Source organism: Lampris incognitus, chromosome 3 (genome assembly GCF_029633865.1).
Source record: "Lampris incognitus isolate fLamInc1 chromosome 3, fLamInc1.hap2, whole genome shotgun sequence".
Lineage (NCBI taxonomy): Eukaryota > Metazoa > Chordata > Actinopteri > Lampriformes > Lampridae > Lampris > Lampris incognitus.
The window spans coordinates 113,320-130,126 of record NC_079213.1 but is presented as its reverse complement, the minus strand read 5'-3'; the positions used below and the strand labels follow the sequence as shown (position 1 = coordinate 130,126).

General features: G+C 42.4%; 1 non-coding gene across 1 annotated transcript; it reads left to right on the top strand.

Annotated features, from left to right (window-relative positions):
• The first annotated feature begins 425 nt into the window (after positions 1–425).
• LOC130110875 (small nucleolar RNA U3) lies at positions 426–638 on the top strand. Its single transcript, XR_008810089.1, has one exon. It is a non-coding gene; the product is annotated as a small nucleolar RNA U3 (small nucleolar RNA).
• The last annotated feature ends 16,169 nt before the right edge of the window (positions 639–16,807 follow it).

Below are 16,807 nucleotides of genomic sequence, written 5' to 3'. Positions count from 1 at the left end.
ATAAAACCCTTACACTAAGCGAAACGTATAGAAAGAAACTCCATTAATTTTATCCAAGCCTTTCACTCCGAGAAGCTTGGTACTTTCCATCAGAAATGCCATTGCCGTGGTTAGCTTGGCTACTGCGAAGAGTTCGTCTCTGTTGCTGTGGTATTCTCTGTGCGATTGTCTGCCTGAGCTGATAAAACCCTTACACTAAGCGAAACATATAGAAAGAAACGTCCATTAATTTTATCCAAGACTTTCACTCTGAGAAGCTTTGTACTTTCCATCACAAATGCCATTGCCGTGGTTAGCTCTGCTACTGCGAAGAGTTCGTCTCTGTTGCTGTGGTATTCTCTGTGCGATTGTCTGCCTGAGATGATGAAACCCTTACCCCAACCGTAACCGAAAGATATAGAGCCATCCGTTACGTTTAGCAAAAGCTAATCCTACTTTCGGGGATAAGTTCTTTTAGTTTTATCGTGAGAAATGTTTTTCTAAAGTGAGTTCCGCCACCCACGATGATGAGCTGGGGTGCTTCTTCCTGAGCGCTAATGTGGTACAGAGAAGTGGTTTAATCACAAGCTCTGTGCCTTAGATGATGTTCAATGCTCCTTTCATGGGAGCATCAAGAGAAGGGGCATGTTCTGAGTGGTAAAAAGGAAAAAAGTGCAGAAATTCATCAATTTGATCTAAACCTTAGTCTTAACTCTTAAAACATTAAATTGCAATTGCAGAAAAATTAAATTTAAAAAACAAAAACAAAAAAACACTTGTATTGTTCCAAACCCCACCAACAACATTTCAAGTTTAAAACGGGATAAAGTAATCAAGATATAAGACAATGGGAGATCAGTTGTAACGAATAAACACCCAAATTGCCCCTAGACTTAACCAATCAAACTCTATCCCTAACCGTAATCTTTGGGGTATTTCTAATCCAGCACTTGGGCATTGGCGGAGGTGCTCAGTTGACATGTGTTGGCTCTGGCATTCAACCCTAACCATAAAGTTAACCTAGTATTTTCAATCTGAAATGCCCTTGCCGTGGTTAGCTTGGCTACTGCGAAGAGTTAGTCTGTTGCTGTGGTATTCTCTGTGCGATTGTCTGCCTGAGCTGATAAAACCCTTACACTAAGCGAAACATAAAGAGTCGTCCATTAATTATATCCAAGACTTTCACTCCGAGAAGCTTGGTACTTTCCATCAGAAATGCCATTGCCGTGGTTAGCTTGGCTACTGCGAAGAGTTCGTCTCTGTTGCTGTGGTATTCTCTGTGCGATTGACTGCCTGAGCTGATAAAACCCTAACGCTAAGCGAAACATGTAGAAAGAGCTGTCCATTAATTTTATCCAAGACTTTCACTCCGAGAAGCTTGGTACTTTCCATTAGAAATGCCATTGCCGTGGTTAGCTTGGCTACTGCGAAGAGTTCGTATCTGTTGCGGTGGTATTCTCTGTGTGATTGTCTGCCTGAGCTGATAAAACCCTTACACTAAGCGAAACGTATAGAAAGAAACGTCCATTAATTTTATCCAAGACTTTCACTCCGAGAAGCTTGGTACTTTCCATCAGAAATGCCATTGCCGTGGTTAGCTTGGCTACTGCGAAGAGTTCGTCTCTGTTGCTGTGGTATTCTCTGTGCGATTGTCTGCCTGAGCTGATAAAACCCTTACACTAAGCGAAAAATAGAGCCGTTCATTAATTTTATCCAAGACTTTCACTCCGAGAAGCTTGGTACTTTCCATCAGAAATGCCATTGCCGTGGTTAGCTTGGCTACTGCGAAGAGTTCGTCTCTGTTGCTGTGATATTCTCTGTGCGATTGTCTCTCTGAGCTTATAAAACCCTTACACTAAGCGAAACGTATAGAAAGAAACGTCCAGTAATTTTATCCAAAACTTTTACTGTGAGAAGTTTGGTACTTTCCATCAGAAATGCCATTGCCGTGGTTAGCTTGGCTACTGCGAAGAGTTAGTCTGTTGCTGTGGTATTCTCTGTGCGATTGTCTGCCTGAGCTGATAAAACCCTTACACTAAGCGAAACATAAAGAGCCGTCCATTAATTATATCCAAGACTTTCACTCGGAGAAGCTTGGTACTTTCCATCAGAAATGCCATTGCCGTGGTTAGCTAGGCTACTGCGAAGTGTTCATCTCTGTTGCTGTGGTATTCTCTGTCATTGTCTGCCTAAGCTGATAAAACCCTTACACTAAGCGAAATATGTGGAAAGAGCTGTCCAGTAATTTTATCCAAAACTTTCACTCAGAGAATCTTGATACTTTTCCTCAGTAATGACATTGCCTTGGTTTGCTTCGCTTCCACGAAGAGTTAGTTTCTGTTGCTATTGTATTTCTGCGGGATTGTCCGACTGAACATATAAAACCCTTACTGTAAGTGAAATATGTAGAATAGCCGTTCATTAATTTTATCCCAAACTTTCACTGCAAGAAACTTGATACTTTCCATCAGGAATGCCATTGCAATAGTTAGCTTGGCTACTACAAAGAGTTGGTCTCTGTTGCTGTGGTATTCTCTGTGCGATTGTCTGTCTGAGCTTATAAAACCCTTACACTAAGCGAAACGTATAGAAAGAAACGTCCAGTAATTTTATCCTAAACTTTTACAGTGAGAAGTTTGGTACTTTCCATCAGAAATGCCATTGCCGTGGTTAGCTTGGCTACTGCGAAGAGTTCGTCTCTGTTGCTGTGGTATTCTTTGTGCGATTGTCTGCCTGAGCTGATAAAACCCTTACACTAAGCGAAACATAGAGCCGTCCATTAATTTTATCAAAGACTTTCACTCCGAGAAGCTTGGTACTTTCCATCAGAAATGCAATTGCCGTGGTTAGCTTGGCTACTGCGAAGAGTTTGTCTCTGTTGCTGTGGTATTCTCTGTGTCATTGTCTGCCTGAGCTGATAAAACCCTTACACTAAGCGAAACGTATAGAAAGAAACGTCCATTAATTTTATCCAAGACTTTCACTCCGAGAAGCTTGGTACTTTCCATCAGAAATGCCATTGCCGTGGTTAACTTGGCTACTGCGAAGAGTTTGTCTCTGTTGCTGTGGTATTCTCTGTGCGATTGTCTGCCTGAGCTGATAAAACCCTTAAACTAAGCGAAACATAAAGAGCCGTCCATTAATTTTATCCAAGACTTTCACTCCGAGAAGCTTGGTACTTTCCATCAGAAATGCCATTGCCGTGGTTAGCTTGGCTACTGCGAAGAGTTCGTCTCTGTTGCTGTGGTATTCTCTGTGCGATTGACTGCCTGAGCTGATAAAACCCTAACGTTAAGCGAAACATGTAGAAAGAGCTGTCCATTAATTTTATCCAAAACTTTCACTCCGAGAAGCTTGGTACTTTCCATCAGAAATGCCGTTGCCGTGGTTAGCTTGGCTACTGCGAAGAGCTCATCTCTGTTGCTGTGGTATTCTCTGTGTCATTGTCTGCCTAAGCTGATAAAACCCTTACACTAAGCGAAATATGTGGAAAGAGCTGTCCAGTAATTTTATCCAAAACTTTCACTCAGAGAATCTTGATACTTTTCCTCAGTAATGACATTGCCTTGGTTTGCTTCGCTTCCACGAAGAGTTAGTTTCTGTTGCTATTGTATTTCTGCGGGATTGTCCGACTGAACATATAAAACCCTTACTGTAAGTGAAATATGTAGAATAGCCGTTCATTAATTTTATCCCAAACTTTCACTGCAAGAAACTTGATACTTTCCATCAGGAATGCCATTGCAATAGTTAGCTTGGCTACTACAAAGAGTTGGTCTCTGTTGCTGTGGTATTCTCTGTGCGATTGTCTGTCTGAGCTAATAAAACCCTTACACTAAGCGAAACGTATAGAAAGAAACGTCCAGTAATTTTATCCCAAACCTTTACTGTGAGAAGTTTGGTACTTTCCATCAGAAATGCCATTGCCGTGGTTAGCTTGGCTACTGCGAAGAGTTAGTCTGTTGCTGTGGTATTCTCTGTGCGATTGTCTGCCTGAGCTGATAAAACCCTTACACTAAGCGAAACATAAAGAGCCGTCCATTAATTATATCCAAGACTTTCACTCCGAGAAGCTTGGTACGTTCCATCAGAAATGCCATTGCCGTGGTTAGCTTGGCTACTGCGAAGAGTTGGTCTCTGTTGCTGTGCGATTGTCTGCCTGAGCTGATAAAACCCTTACACTAAGCGAAACATATAGAAAGAAACGTCCATTAATTTTATCCAAGACTTTAACTCCGAGAAGCTTGGTACTTTCCATCAGAATTGCCGTGGTTAGCTTGGCTACTGCGAAGAGTTCATCTCTGTTGCTGTGGTATTCTCTGTGCGATTGTCTGCCTGAGCTGATGAAACCCTTACACTAAGCGAAACATATAAAAAGAGCCGTCCATTAATTCTATCCAAGACTTTCACTCCGAGAAGCTTGGTACTTTCCATCAGAAATACTATTGGCGTGGTTAGCTTGGCTACTGCGAAGAGTTCGTCTCTGTTGCTGTGGTATTCTCTGTGCGATTGTCTGCCTGAGCTGATAAAACCCTTACACTAAGCGAAACCTATAGAAAGAAACGTCCATTAATTTTATCCAAGACTTTCACTCTGAGAAGCTTGGTACTTTCCATCACAAATGCCATTGTCAAGGTTAGCTTGGCTATTGCGAAGACTTGGTCTCTGTTGCTGTGGTATTCTCTTTGCGATTGTCTGCCTGAGCTGATAAAACCCATACCCTAAGCGAAACATGTAGAAAGAGCCATCTTGTTCTATATTTTTCAGTCAGGGTTGGTGTAGGGTTATGGTCAGCAACAGAGACTGTCTGCCTGTGCAGATAAAACCGTTATACTAAATCTATCCCAACCCTTTAAAATGTAGAAAGAGCCATCTGTTAATTGTGTACAAAACGAAAGCTCCAAGACACTCAGTATTTCCCATCAGAAATGCCATTTTCGTGGTTAGCTTGACTCCTGCTAAGAATTAATCCCACAAAGAATACCATAGTAACAGACTGTTTTGGCGGTTGCCAAGCTAACCACTGCAGGCATTTCTGATGGAAAGTACAGAGCTTCTCGGTGTGAAAGGTTTGGATAAAATTAACGGATAGCTCATTCAACATTTGTTTTTGTTTTTTTTTTGCTTCTTTATGGGAGCTTCGAGGAAGGAGCTTATTCTGAGGGGTTAAAAAGGGGGAACATTTGAGAAATCCACCAGTTTTATCCAGACCTAAACCTTAGTCCTAACCCTTACCCTAAAAACATTAAATTGCAATAGCAGACTACTTCAAAAAAAAGCTTCTATTACTCTAAACCCCACCAATAACTTTCCAAGCTTAAAGCAGGGTAAACTAATCAAGATGGGAGGTGAATTGTAAAGAAGAAACATCCAAATTTACCGTATCCTTAATCCATCAAACTCTATCCACATCCATAACCCTAATTCTGGGGATATATCTAAGCCAGGACTGGCGGAGGCACTCTGGTGACACGCGCTGGCCAGGGCATTCAACCCTTAACTTTCACTCCGAGAAGGTCAATATTATCCATCAGAAATGCCATTACCGTGGTTAGCTTGGCTACTGCGAAGAGTTCGTCTCTGTTGCTGTGGTATTCTCTGTGCGATTGTCTGACTGAGCTGATAAAACCCTTAAACTAAGCGAAGCCTAGAGAGAGCCGTCCATTAATTTTATCCAAGTCTTTCACTCCGAGAAGCTTGGTACTTTCCATCAGAAATGCCATTGCCGTGGTTAGCTTGGCTACTGCGAAGAGTTCGTCTCTGTTGCTGTGGTATTCTCTGTGCGATTGACTGCCTGAGCTGATAAAACCCTAACGCTAAGCGAAACATGTAGAAAGAGCTGTCCATTAATTTTATCCAAAACTTTCACTCCGAGAAGCTTGGTACTTTCCATCAGAAATGCCGTTGCCGTGGTTAGCTAGGCTACTGCGAAGAGCTCATCTCTGTTGCTGTGGTATTCTCTGTGCGATTGACTGCCTGAGCTGATAAAACCTTAACGCTAAGCGAAACATGTAGAAAGAGCTGTCCATTAATTTTATCCAAAACTTTCACTCCGATTAGCTAGGTACTTTCCATCAGAAATGCCATTGCCGTGGTTAGCTTGGCTACTGCGAAGAGTTCGTCTCTGTTGTTGTGGTATTCTCTGTGCGATTGTCTGCCTGAGCTGATAAAACCCTTACACTAAGCGAAACATAAAGAGCCGTCCATTAATTTTATCCAAGACTTTCACTCCGAGAAGCTTGGTACTTTCCATTAGAAATGCCATTGCCGTGGTTAGCTTGGCTTCTGCGAAGAGTTGGTCTCTGTTGCTGTGCGATTGTCTGCCTGAGCTGATAAAACCCTTACACTAAGCGAAACATATAGAAAGAAACGTCCATTAATTTTATCCAAGACTTTAACTCCGAGAAGCTTGGTACTTTCCATCAGAATTGCCGTGGTTAGCTTGGCTACTGCGAAGAGTTCATCTCTGTTGCTGTGGTATTCTCTGTGCGATTGTCTGCCTGAGCTGATGAAACCCTTACACTAAGCGAAACATATAAAAAGAGCCGTCCATTAATTCTATCCAAGACTTTCACTCCGAGAAGCTTGGTACTTTCCATCAGAAATACTATTGGCGTGGTTAGCTTGGCTACTGCAGAGAGTTAGTCTCTGTTGCTGTGGTATTCTCTGTGCGATTGTCTGCCTCAGCTGATAAAACCCTTACCCTAAGCGAAACATAGAAAGAGCCGTCCAGTAATTTTATCTAAAACTTTCGCTTCGAGAAGCTTGGTCCTTCCATCAGAAATGCCATTGCTGTGGTTAGCTTGGCTACTGCGAAGAGTTCGTCTCTGTTGCTGTGGTATTCTCTGTGCGATTGTCTGCCTGAGCTGATAAAACCCTTACACTAAGCGAAACCTATAGAAAGAAACGTCCATTAATTTTATCCAAGACTTTCACTCCGAGAAGCTTGGTACTTTCCATCACAAATGCCATTGTCAAGGTTAGCTTGGCTATTGCGAAGACTTGGTGTCTGTTGCTGTGGTATTCTCTGTGCGATTGTCTGACTGAGCTGATAAAACCCTTAAACTAAGCGAAGCCTAGAAAGAGCCGTCCATTAATTTTATCCAAGTCTTTCACTCCGAGAAGCTTGGTACTTTCCATCAGAAATGCCATTGCCGTGGTTAGCTTGGCTACTGCGAAGAGTTCGTCTCTGTTGCTGTGGTATTCTCTGTGTCATTGTCTGCCTGAGCTGATAAAACCCTTACACTAAGCGAAACATGTAGAAAGAGCTGTCCATTAATTTTATCCAAAACTTTCACTCCGAGAAGCTTGGTACTTTCCATCAGAAATGCCGTTGCCGTGGTTAGCTAGGCTACTGCGAAGAGCTCATCTCTGTTGCTGTGGTATTCTCTGTGTCATTGTCTGCCTAAGCTGATAGAACCCTTACACTAAGCGAAATATGTGGAAAGAGCTGTCCAGTAATTTTATCCAAAACTTTCACTCAGAGAATCTTGATACTTTTCCTCAGTAATGACATTGCCTTGGTTTGCTTCGCTTCCACGAAGAGTTAGTTTCTGTTGCTATTGTATTTCTGCGGGATTGTCCGACTGAACATATAAAACCCTTACTGTAAGTGAAATATGTAGAATAGCCGTTCATTAATTTTATCCAAAACTTTCACTGCAAGAAACTTGATACTTTCCATCAGGAATGCCATTGCAATAGTTAGCTTGGCTACTACAAAGAGTTGGTCTCTGTTGCTGTGGTATTCTCTGTGCGATTGTCTGTCTGAGCTAATAAAACCCTTACACTAAGCGAAACGTATAGAAAGAAACGTCCAGTAATTTTATCCAAAACCTTTACTGTGAGAAGTTTGGTACTTTCCATCAGAAATGCCATTGCCGTGGTTAGCTTGGCTACTGCGAAGAGTTGGTCTCTGTTGCTGTGCGATTGTCTGCCTGAGCTGATAAAACCCTTACACTAAGCGAAACATAAAGAGCCGTCCATTAATTATATCCAAGACTTTCACTCCGAGAAGCTTGGTACTTTCCATCAGAAATGCCATTGCCGTGGTTAGCTTGGCTACTGCAAAGAGTTCGTCTCTGTTGCTGTGGTATTCTCTGTGCGATTGACTGCCTGAGCTGATAAAACCTTAACGCTAAGCGAAACATGTAGAAAGAGCTGTCCATTAATTTTATCCAAAACTTTCACTCCGATTAGCTAGGTACTTTCCATCAGAAATGCCATTGCCGTGGTTAGCTTGGCTACTGCGAAGAGTTCGTCTCTGTTGTTGTGGTATTCTCTGTGCGATTGTCTGCCTGAGCTGATAAAACCCTTACACTAAGCGAAATATAAAGAGCCGTCCATTAATTTTATCCAAGACTTTCACTCCGAGAAGCTTGGTACTTTCCATTAGAAATGCCATTGCCGTGGTTAGCTTGGCTTCTGCGAAGAGTTGGTCTCTGTTGCTGTGCGATTGTCTGCCTGAGCTGATAAAACCCTTACACTAAGCGAAACATATAGAAAGAAACGTCCATTAATTTTATCCAAGACTTTAACTCCGAGAAGCTTGGTACTTTCCATCAGAATTGCCGTGGTTAGCTTGGCTACTGCGAAGAGTTCATCTCTGTTGCTGTGGTATTCTCTGTGCGATTGTCTGCCTGAGCTGATGAAACCCTTACACTAAGCGAAACATATAAAAAGAGCCGTCCATTAATTCTATCCAAGACTTTCACTCCGAGAAGCTTGGTACTTTCCATCAGAAATAGTATTGGCGTGGTTAGCTTGGCTACTGCAGAGAGTTAGTCTCTGTTGCTGTGGTATTCTCTGTGCGATTGTCTGCCTCAGCTGATAAAACCCTTACCCTAAGCGAAACATAGAAAGAGCCGTCCAGTAATTTTATCTAAAACTTTCGCTTCGAGAAGCTTGGTCCTTCCATCAGAAATGCCATTGCTGTGGTTAGCTTGGCTACTGCGAAGAGTTCGTCTCTGTTGCTGTGGTATTCTCTGTGCGATTGTCTGCCTGAGCTGATAAAACCCTTACACTAAGCGAAACCTATAGAAAGAAACGTCCATTAATTTTATCCAAGACTTTCACTCCGAGAAGCTTGGTACTTTCCATCACAAATGCCATTGTCATGGTTAGCTTGGCTATTGCGAAGACTTGGTCTCTGTTGCTGTGGTATTCTCTTTGCGATTGTCTGCCTGAGCTGATAAAACCCTTACACTAAGCGAAACATATAAAAAGAAACGTCCATTAATTTTATCCAAGACTTTCACTCCGAGAAGCTTGGTACTTTCCATCAAATACTATTGGCGTGGTTAGCTTGGCTACTGCGAAGAGTTCGTCTCTGTTGCTGTGGTATTCTCTGTGCGATTGTCTGCCTGAGCTGATAAAACCCTTACCCTAAGCGAAACATAGAAAGAGCCGTCCAGTAATTTTATCTAAAACTTTCGCTTCGAGAAGCTTGGTCCTTCCATCAGAAATGCCATTGCTGTGGTTAGCTTGGCTACTGCGAAGAGTTCGTCTCTGTTGCTGTGGTATTCTCTGTGCGATTGTCTGCCTGAGCTGATAAAACCCTTACACTAAGCGAAACCTATAGAAAGAAACGTCCATTAATTTTATCCAAGACTTTCACTCTGAGAAGCTTGGTACTTTCCATCACAAATGCCATTGTCAAGGTTAGCTTGGCTATTGCGAAGACTTGGTGTCTGTTGCTGTGGTATTCTCTTTGCGATTGTCTGCCTGAGCTGATAAAACCCATACCCTAAGCGAAACATGTAGAAAGAGCCATCTTGTTCTATATTTTTCAGTCAGGGTTGGTGTAGGGTTATGGTCAGCAACAGAGACTGTCTGCCTGTGCAGATAAAACCGTTATACTAAATCTATCCCAACCCTTTAAAATGTAGAAAGAGCCATCTGTTAATTGTGTACAAAACGAAAGCTCCAAGACACTCAGTATTTCCCATCAGAAATGCCATTTTCGTGGTTAGCTTGACTCCTGCTAAGAATTAATCCCACAAAGAATACCATAGTAACAGACTGTTTTGGCGGTTGCCAAGCTAACCACTGCAGGCATTTCTGATGGAAAGTACAGAGCTTCTCGGTGTGAAAGGTTTGGATAAAATTAACGGATAGCTCATTCAACATTTGTTTTTGTTTTTTTTTTGCTTCTTTATGGGAGCTTCGAGGAAGGAGCGCATTCTGAGGGGTTAAAAAGGGGGAACATTTGAGAAATCCACCAGTTTTATCCAGACCTAAACCTTAGTCCTAACCCTTACCCTAAAAACATTAAATTGCAATAGCAGACTACTTCAAAAAAAAGCTTCTATTACTCTAAACCCCACCAATAACTTTCCAAGCTTAAAGCAGGGTAAACTAATCAAGATGGGAGGTGCATTGTAAAGAAGAAACATCCAAATTTACCGTATCCTTAATCCATCAAACTCTATCCACATCCATAACCCTAATTCTGGGGATATATCTAAGCCAGGACTGGCGGAGGCACTCTGGTGACACGCGCTGGCCAGGGCATTCAACCCTTAACTTTCACTCCGAGAAGCTCAATATTATCCATCAGAAATGCCATTACCGTGGTTAGCTTGGCTACTGCGAAGAGTTCGTCTCTGTTGCTGTGGTATTCTCTGTGCGATTGTGTGCCTGAGCTGATAAAACCCTTAAACTAAGCGAAGCCTAGAAAGAGCCGTCCATTAATTTTATCCAAGTCTTTCACTCCGAGAAGCTTGGTACTTTCCATCAGAAATGCCATTGCCGTGGTTAGCTTGGCTACTGCGAAGAGTTCGTCTCTGTTGCTGTGGTATTCTCTGTGCGATTGACTGCCTGAGCTGATAAAACCCTAACGCTAAGCGAAACATGTAGAAAGAGCTGTCCATTAATTTTATCCAAAACTTTCACTCCGAGAAGCTTGGTACTTTCCATCAGAAAAGCCGTTGCCGTGGTTAGCTAGGCTACTGCGAAGAGCTCATCTCTGTTGCTGTGGTATTCTCTGCGTCATTGTCTGCCTAAGCTGATAAAACCCTTACACTAAGCGAAATATGTGGAAAGAGCTGTCCAGTAATTTTATCCAAAACTTTCACTCAGAGAATCTTGATACTTTTCCTCAGTAATGACATTGCCTTGGTTTGCTTCGCTTCCACGAAGAGTTAGTTTCTGTTGCTATTGTATTTCTGCGGGATTGTCCGACTGAACATATAAAACCCTTACTGTAAGTGAAATATGTAGAATAGCCGTTCATTAATTTTATCCAAAACTTTCACTGCAAGAAACTTGATACTTTCCATCAGGAATGCCATTGCAATAGTTAGCTTGGCTACTACAAAGAGTTGGTCTCTGTTGCTGTGGTATTCTCTGTGCGATTGTCTGTCTGAGCTAATAAAACCCTTACACGAAGCGAAACGTATAGAAAGAAACGTCCAGTAATTTTATCCAAAACCTTTACTGTGAGAAGTTTGGTACTTTCCATCAGAAATGCCATTGCCGTGGTTAGCTTGGCTACTGCGAAGAGTTAGTATGTTGCTGTGGTATTCTCTGTGCGATTGTCTGCCTGAGCTGATAAAACCCTTACACTAAGCGAAACATAAAGAGCCGTCCATTAATTATATCCAAGACTTTCACTCCGAGAAGCTTGGTACTTTCCATCAGAAATGCCATTGCCGTGGTTAGCTTGGCTACTGCGAAGAGTTCGTCTCTGTTGCTGTGGTATTCTCTGTGCGATTGACTGCCTGAGCTGATAAAACCTTAACGCTAAGCGAAACATGTAGAAAGAGCTGTCCATTAATTTTATCCAAAACTTTCACTCCGATTAGCTAGGTACTTTCCATCAGAAATGCCATTGCCGTGGTTAGCTTGGCTACTGCGAAGAGTTCGTCTCTGTTGTTGTGGTATTCTCTGTGCGATTGTCTGCCTGAGCTGATAAAACCCTTACACTAAGCGAAACATAAAGAGCCGTCCATTAATTTTATCCAAGACTTTCACTCCGAGAAGCTTGGTACTTTCCATTAGAAATGCCATTGCCGTGGTTAGCTTGGCTTCTGCGAAGAGTTGGTCTCTGTTGCTGTGCGATTGTCTGCCTGAGCTGATAAAACCCTTACACTAAGCGAAACATATAGAAAGAAACGTCCATTAATTTTATCCAAGACTTTAACTCCGAGAAGCTTGGTACTTTCCATCAGAATTGCCGTGGTTAGCTTGGCTACTGCGAAGAGTTCATCTCTGTTGCTGTGGTATTCTCTGTGCGATTGTCTGCCTGAGCTGATGAAACCCTTACACTAAGCGAAACATATAAAAAGAGCCGTCCATTAATTCTATCCAAGACTTTCACTCCGAGAAGCTTGGTACTTTCCATCAGAAATACTATTGGCGTGGTTAGCTTGGCTACTGCAGAGAGTTAGTCTCTGTTGCTGTGGTATTCTCTGTGCGATTGTCTGCCTCAGCTGATAAAACCCTTACCCTAAGCGAAACATAAAGAGCCGTCCAGTAATTTTATCTAAAACTTTCGCTTCGAGAAGCTTGGTCCTTCCATCAGAAATGCCATTGCTGTGGTTAGCTTGGCTACTGCGAAGAGTTCGTCTCTGTTGCTGTGGTATTCTCTGTGCGATTGTCTGCCTGAGCTGATAAAACCCTTACACTAAGCGAAACCTATAGAAAGAAACGTCCATTAATTTTATCCAAGACTTTCACTCCGAGAAGCTTGGTACTTTCCATCACAAATGCCATTGTCATGGTTAGCTTGGCTATTGCGAAGACTTGGTCTCTGTTGCTGTGGTATTCTCTTTGCGATTGTCTGCCTGAGCTGATAAAACCCTTACACTAAGCGAAACATATAAAAAGAAACGTCCATTAATTTTATCCAAGACTTTCACTCCGAGAAGCTTGGTACTTTCCATCAAATACTATTGGCGTGGTTAGCTTGGCTACTGCGAAGAGTTCGTCTCTGTTGCTGTGGTATTCTCTGTGCGATTGTCTGCCTGAGCTGATAAAACCCTTACCCTAAGCGAAACATAGAAAGAGCCGTCCAGTAATTTTATCTAAAACTTTCGCTTCGAGAAGCTTGGTCCTACCATCAGAAATGCCATTGCTGTGGTTAGCTTGGCTACTGCGAAGAGTTCGTCTCTGTTGCTGTGGTATTCTCTGTGCGATTGTCTGCCTGAGCTGATAAAACCCTTACACTAAGCGAAACCTATAGAAAGAAACGTCCATTAATTTTATCCAAGACTTTCACTCTGAGAAGCTTGGTACTTTCCATCACAAATGCCATTGTCAAGGTTAGCTTGGCTATTGCGAAGACTTGGTGTCTGTTGCTGTGGTATTCTCTTTGCGATTGTCTGCCTGAGCTGATAAAACCCATACCCTAAGCGAAACATGTAGAAAGAGCCATCTTGTTCTATATTTTTCAGTCAGGGTTGGTGTAGGGTTATGGTCAGCAACAGAGACTGTCTGCCTGTGCAGATAAAACCGTTATACTAAATCTATCCCAACCCTTTAAAATGTAGAAAGAGCCATCTGTTAATTGTGTACAAAACGAAAGCTCCAAGACACTCAGTATTTCCCATCAGAAATGCCATTTTCGTGGTTAGCTTGACTCCTGCTAAGAATTAATCCCACAAAGAATACCATAGTAACAGACTGTTTTGGCGGTTGCCAAGCTAACCACTGCAGGCATTTCTGATGGAAAGTACAGAGCTTCTCGGTGTGAAAGGTTTGGATAAAATTAACGGATAGCTCATTCAACATTTGTTTTTTTTTTTTTTTGCTTCTTTATGGGAGCTTCGAGGAAGGAGCGCATTCTGAGGGGTTAAAAAGGGGGAACATTTGAGAAATCCACCAGTTTTATCCAGACCTAAACCTTAGTCCTAACCCTTACCCTAAAAACATTAAATTGCAATAGCAGACTACTTCAAAAAAAAGCTTCTATTACTCTAAACCCCACCAATAACTTTCCAAGCTTAAAGCAGGGTAAACTAATCAAGATGGGAGGTGAATTGTAAAGAAGAAACATCCAAATTTACCGTATCCTTAATCCATCAAACTCTATCCACATCCATAACCCTAATTCTGGGGATATATCTAAGCCAGGACTGGCGGAGGCACTCTGGTGACACGCGCTGGCCAGGGCATTCAACCCTTAACTTTCACTCCGAGAAGCTCAATATTATCCATCAGAAATGCCATTACCGTGGTTAGCTTGGCTACTGCGAAGAGTTCGTCTCTGTTGCTGTGGTATTCTCTGTGCGATTGTGTGCCTGAGCTGATAAAACCCTTAAACTAAGCGAAGCCTAGAAAGAGCCGTCCATTAATTTTATCCAAGTCTTTCACTCCGAGAAGCTTGGTACTTTCCATCAGAAATGCCATTGCCGTGGTTAGCTTGGCTACTGCGAAGAGTTCGTCTCTGTTGCTGTGGTATTCTCTGTGCGATTGACTGCCTGAGCTGATAAAACCCTAACGCTAAGCGAAACATGTAGAAAGAGCTGTCCATTAATTTTATCCAAAACTTTCACTCCGAGAAGCTTGGTACTTTCCATCAGAAAAGCCGTTGCCGTGGTTAGCTAGGCTACTGCGAAGAGCTCATCTCTGTTGCTGTGGTATTCTCTGCGTCATTGTCTGCCTAAGCTGATAAAACCCTTACACTAAGCGAAATATGTGGAAAGAGCTGTCCAGTAATTTTATCCAAAACTTTCACTCAGAGAATCTTGATACTTTTCCTCAGTAATGACATTGCCTTGGTTTGCTTCGCTTCCACGAAGAGTTAGTTTCTGTTGCTATTGTATTTCTGCGGGATTGTCCGACTGAACATATAAAACCCTTACTGTAAGTGAAATATGTAGAATAGCCGTTCATTAATTTTATCCAAAACTTTCACTGCAAGAAACTTGATACTTTCCATCAGGAATGCCATTGCAATAGTTAGCTTGGCTACTACAAAGAGTTGGTCTCTGTTGCTGTGGTATTCTCTGTGCGATTGTCTGTCTGAGCTAATAAAACCCTTACACGAAGCGAAACGTATAGAAAGAAACGTCCAGTAATTTTATCCAAAACCTTTACTGTGAGAAGTTTGGTACTTTCCATCAGAAATGCCATTGCCGTGGTTAGCTTGGCTACTGCGAAGAGTTAGTATGTTGCTGTGGTATTCTCTGTGCGATTGTCTGCCTGAGCTGATAAAACCCTTACACTAAGCGAAACATAAAGAGCCGTCCATTAATTATATCCAAGACTTTCACTCCGAGAAGCTTGGTACTTTCCATCAGAAATGCCATTGCCGTGGTTAGCTTGGCTACTGCGAAGAGTTCGTCTCTGTTGCTGTGGTATTCTCTGTGCGATTGACTGCCTGAGCTGATAAAACCTTAACGCTAAGCGAAACATGTAGAAAGAGCTGTCCATTAATTTTATCCAAAACTTTCACTCCGATTAGCTAGGTACTTTCCATCAGAAATGCCATTGCCGTGGTTAGCTTGGCTACTGCGAAGAGTTCGTCTCTGTTGTTGTGGTATTCTCTGTGCGATTGTCTGCCTGAGCTGATAAAACCCTTACACTAAGCGAAACATAAAGAGCCGTCCATTAATTTTATCCAAGACTTTCACTCCGAGAAGCTTGGTACTTTCCATTAGAAATGCCATTGCCGTGGTTAGCTTGGCTTCTGCGAAGAGTTGGTCTCTGTTGCTGTGCGATTGTCTGCCTGAGCTGATAAAACCCTTACACTAAGCGAAACATATAGAAAGAAACGTCCATTAATTTTATCCAAGACTTTAACTCCGAGAAGCTTGGTACTTTCCATCAGAATTGCCGTGGTTAGCTTGGCTACTGCGAAGAGTTCATCTCTGTTGCTGTGGTATTCTCTGTGCGATTGTCTGCCTGAGCTGATGAAACCCTTACACTAAGCGAAACATATAAAAAGAGCCGTCCATTAATTCTATCCAAGACTTTCACTCCGAGAAGCTTGGTACTTTCCATCAGAAATACTATTGGCGTGGTTAGCTTGGCTACTGCAGAGAGTTAGTCTCTGTTGCTGTGGTATTCTCTGTGCGATTGTCTGCCTCAGCTGATAAAACCCTTACCCTAAGCGAAACATAAAGAGCCGTCCAGTAATTTTATCTAAAACTTTCGCTTCGAGAAGCTTGGTCCTTCCATCAGAAATGCCATTGCTGTGGTTAGCTTGGCTACTGCGAAGAGTTCGTCTCTGTTGCTGTGGTATTCTCTGTGCGATTGTCTGCCTGAGCTGATAAAACCCTTACACTAAGCGAAACCTATAGAAAGAAACGTCCATTAATTTTATCCAAGACTTTCACTCCGAGAAGCTTGGTACTTTCCATCACAAATGCCATTGTCATGGTTAGCTTGGCTATTGCGAAGACTTGGTCTCTGTTGCTGTGGTATTCTCTTTGCGATTGTCTGCCTGAGCTGATAAAACCCTTACACTAAGCGAAACATATAAAAAGAAACGTCCATTAATTTTATCCAAGACTTTCACTCCGAGAAGCTTGGTACTTTCCATCAAATACTATTGGCGTGGTTAGCTTGGCTACTGCGAAGAGTTCGTCTCTGTTGCTGTGGTATTCTCTGTGCGATTGTCTGCCTGAGCTGATAAAACCCTTACCCTAAGCGAAACATAGAAAGAGCCGTCCAGTAATTTTATCTAAAACTTTCGCTTCGAGAAGCTTGGTCCTTCCATCAGAAATGCCATTGCTGTGGTTAGCTTGGCTGCTGCGAAGAGTTCGTCTCTGTTGCTGTGGTATTCTCTGTGCGATTGTCTGCCTGAGCTGATAAAACCCTTACACTAAGCGAAACCTATAGAAAGAAACGTCCATTAATTTTATCCAAGACTTTCACTCTGAGA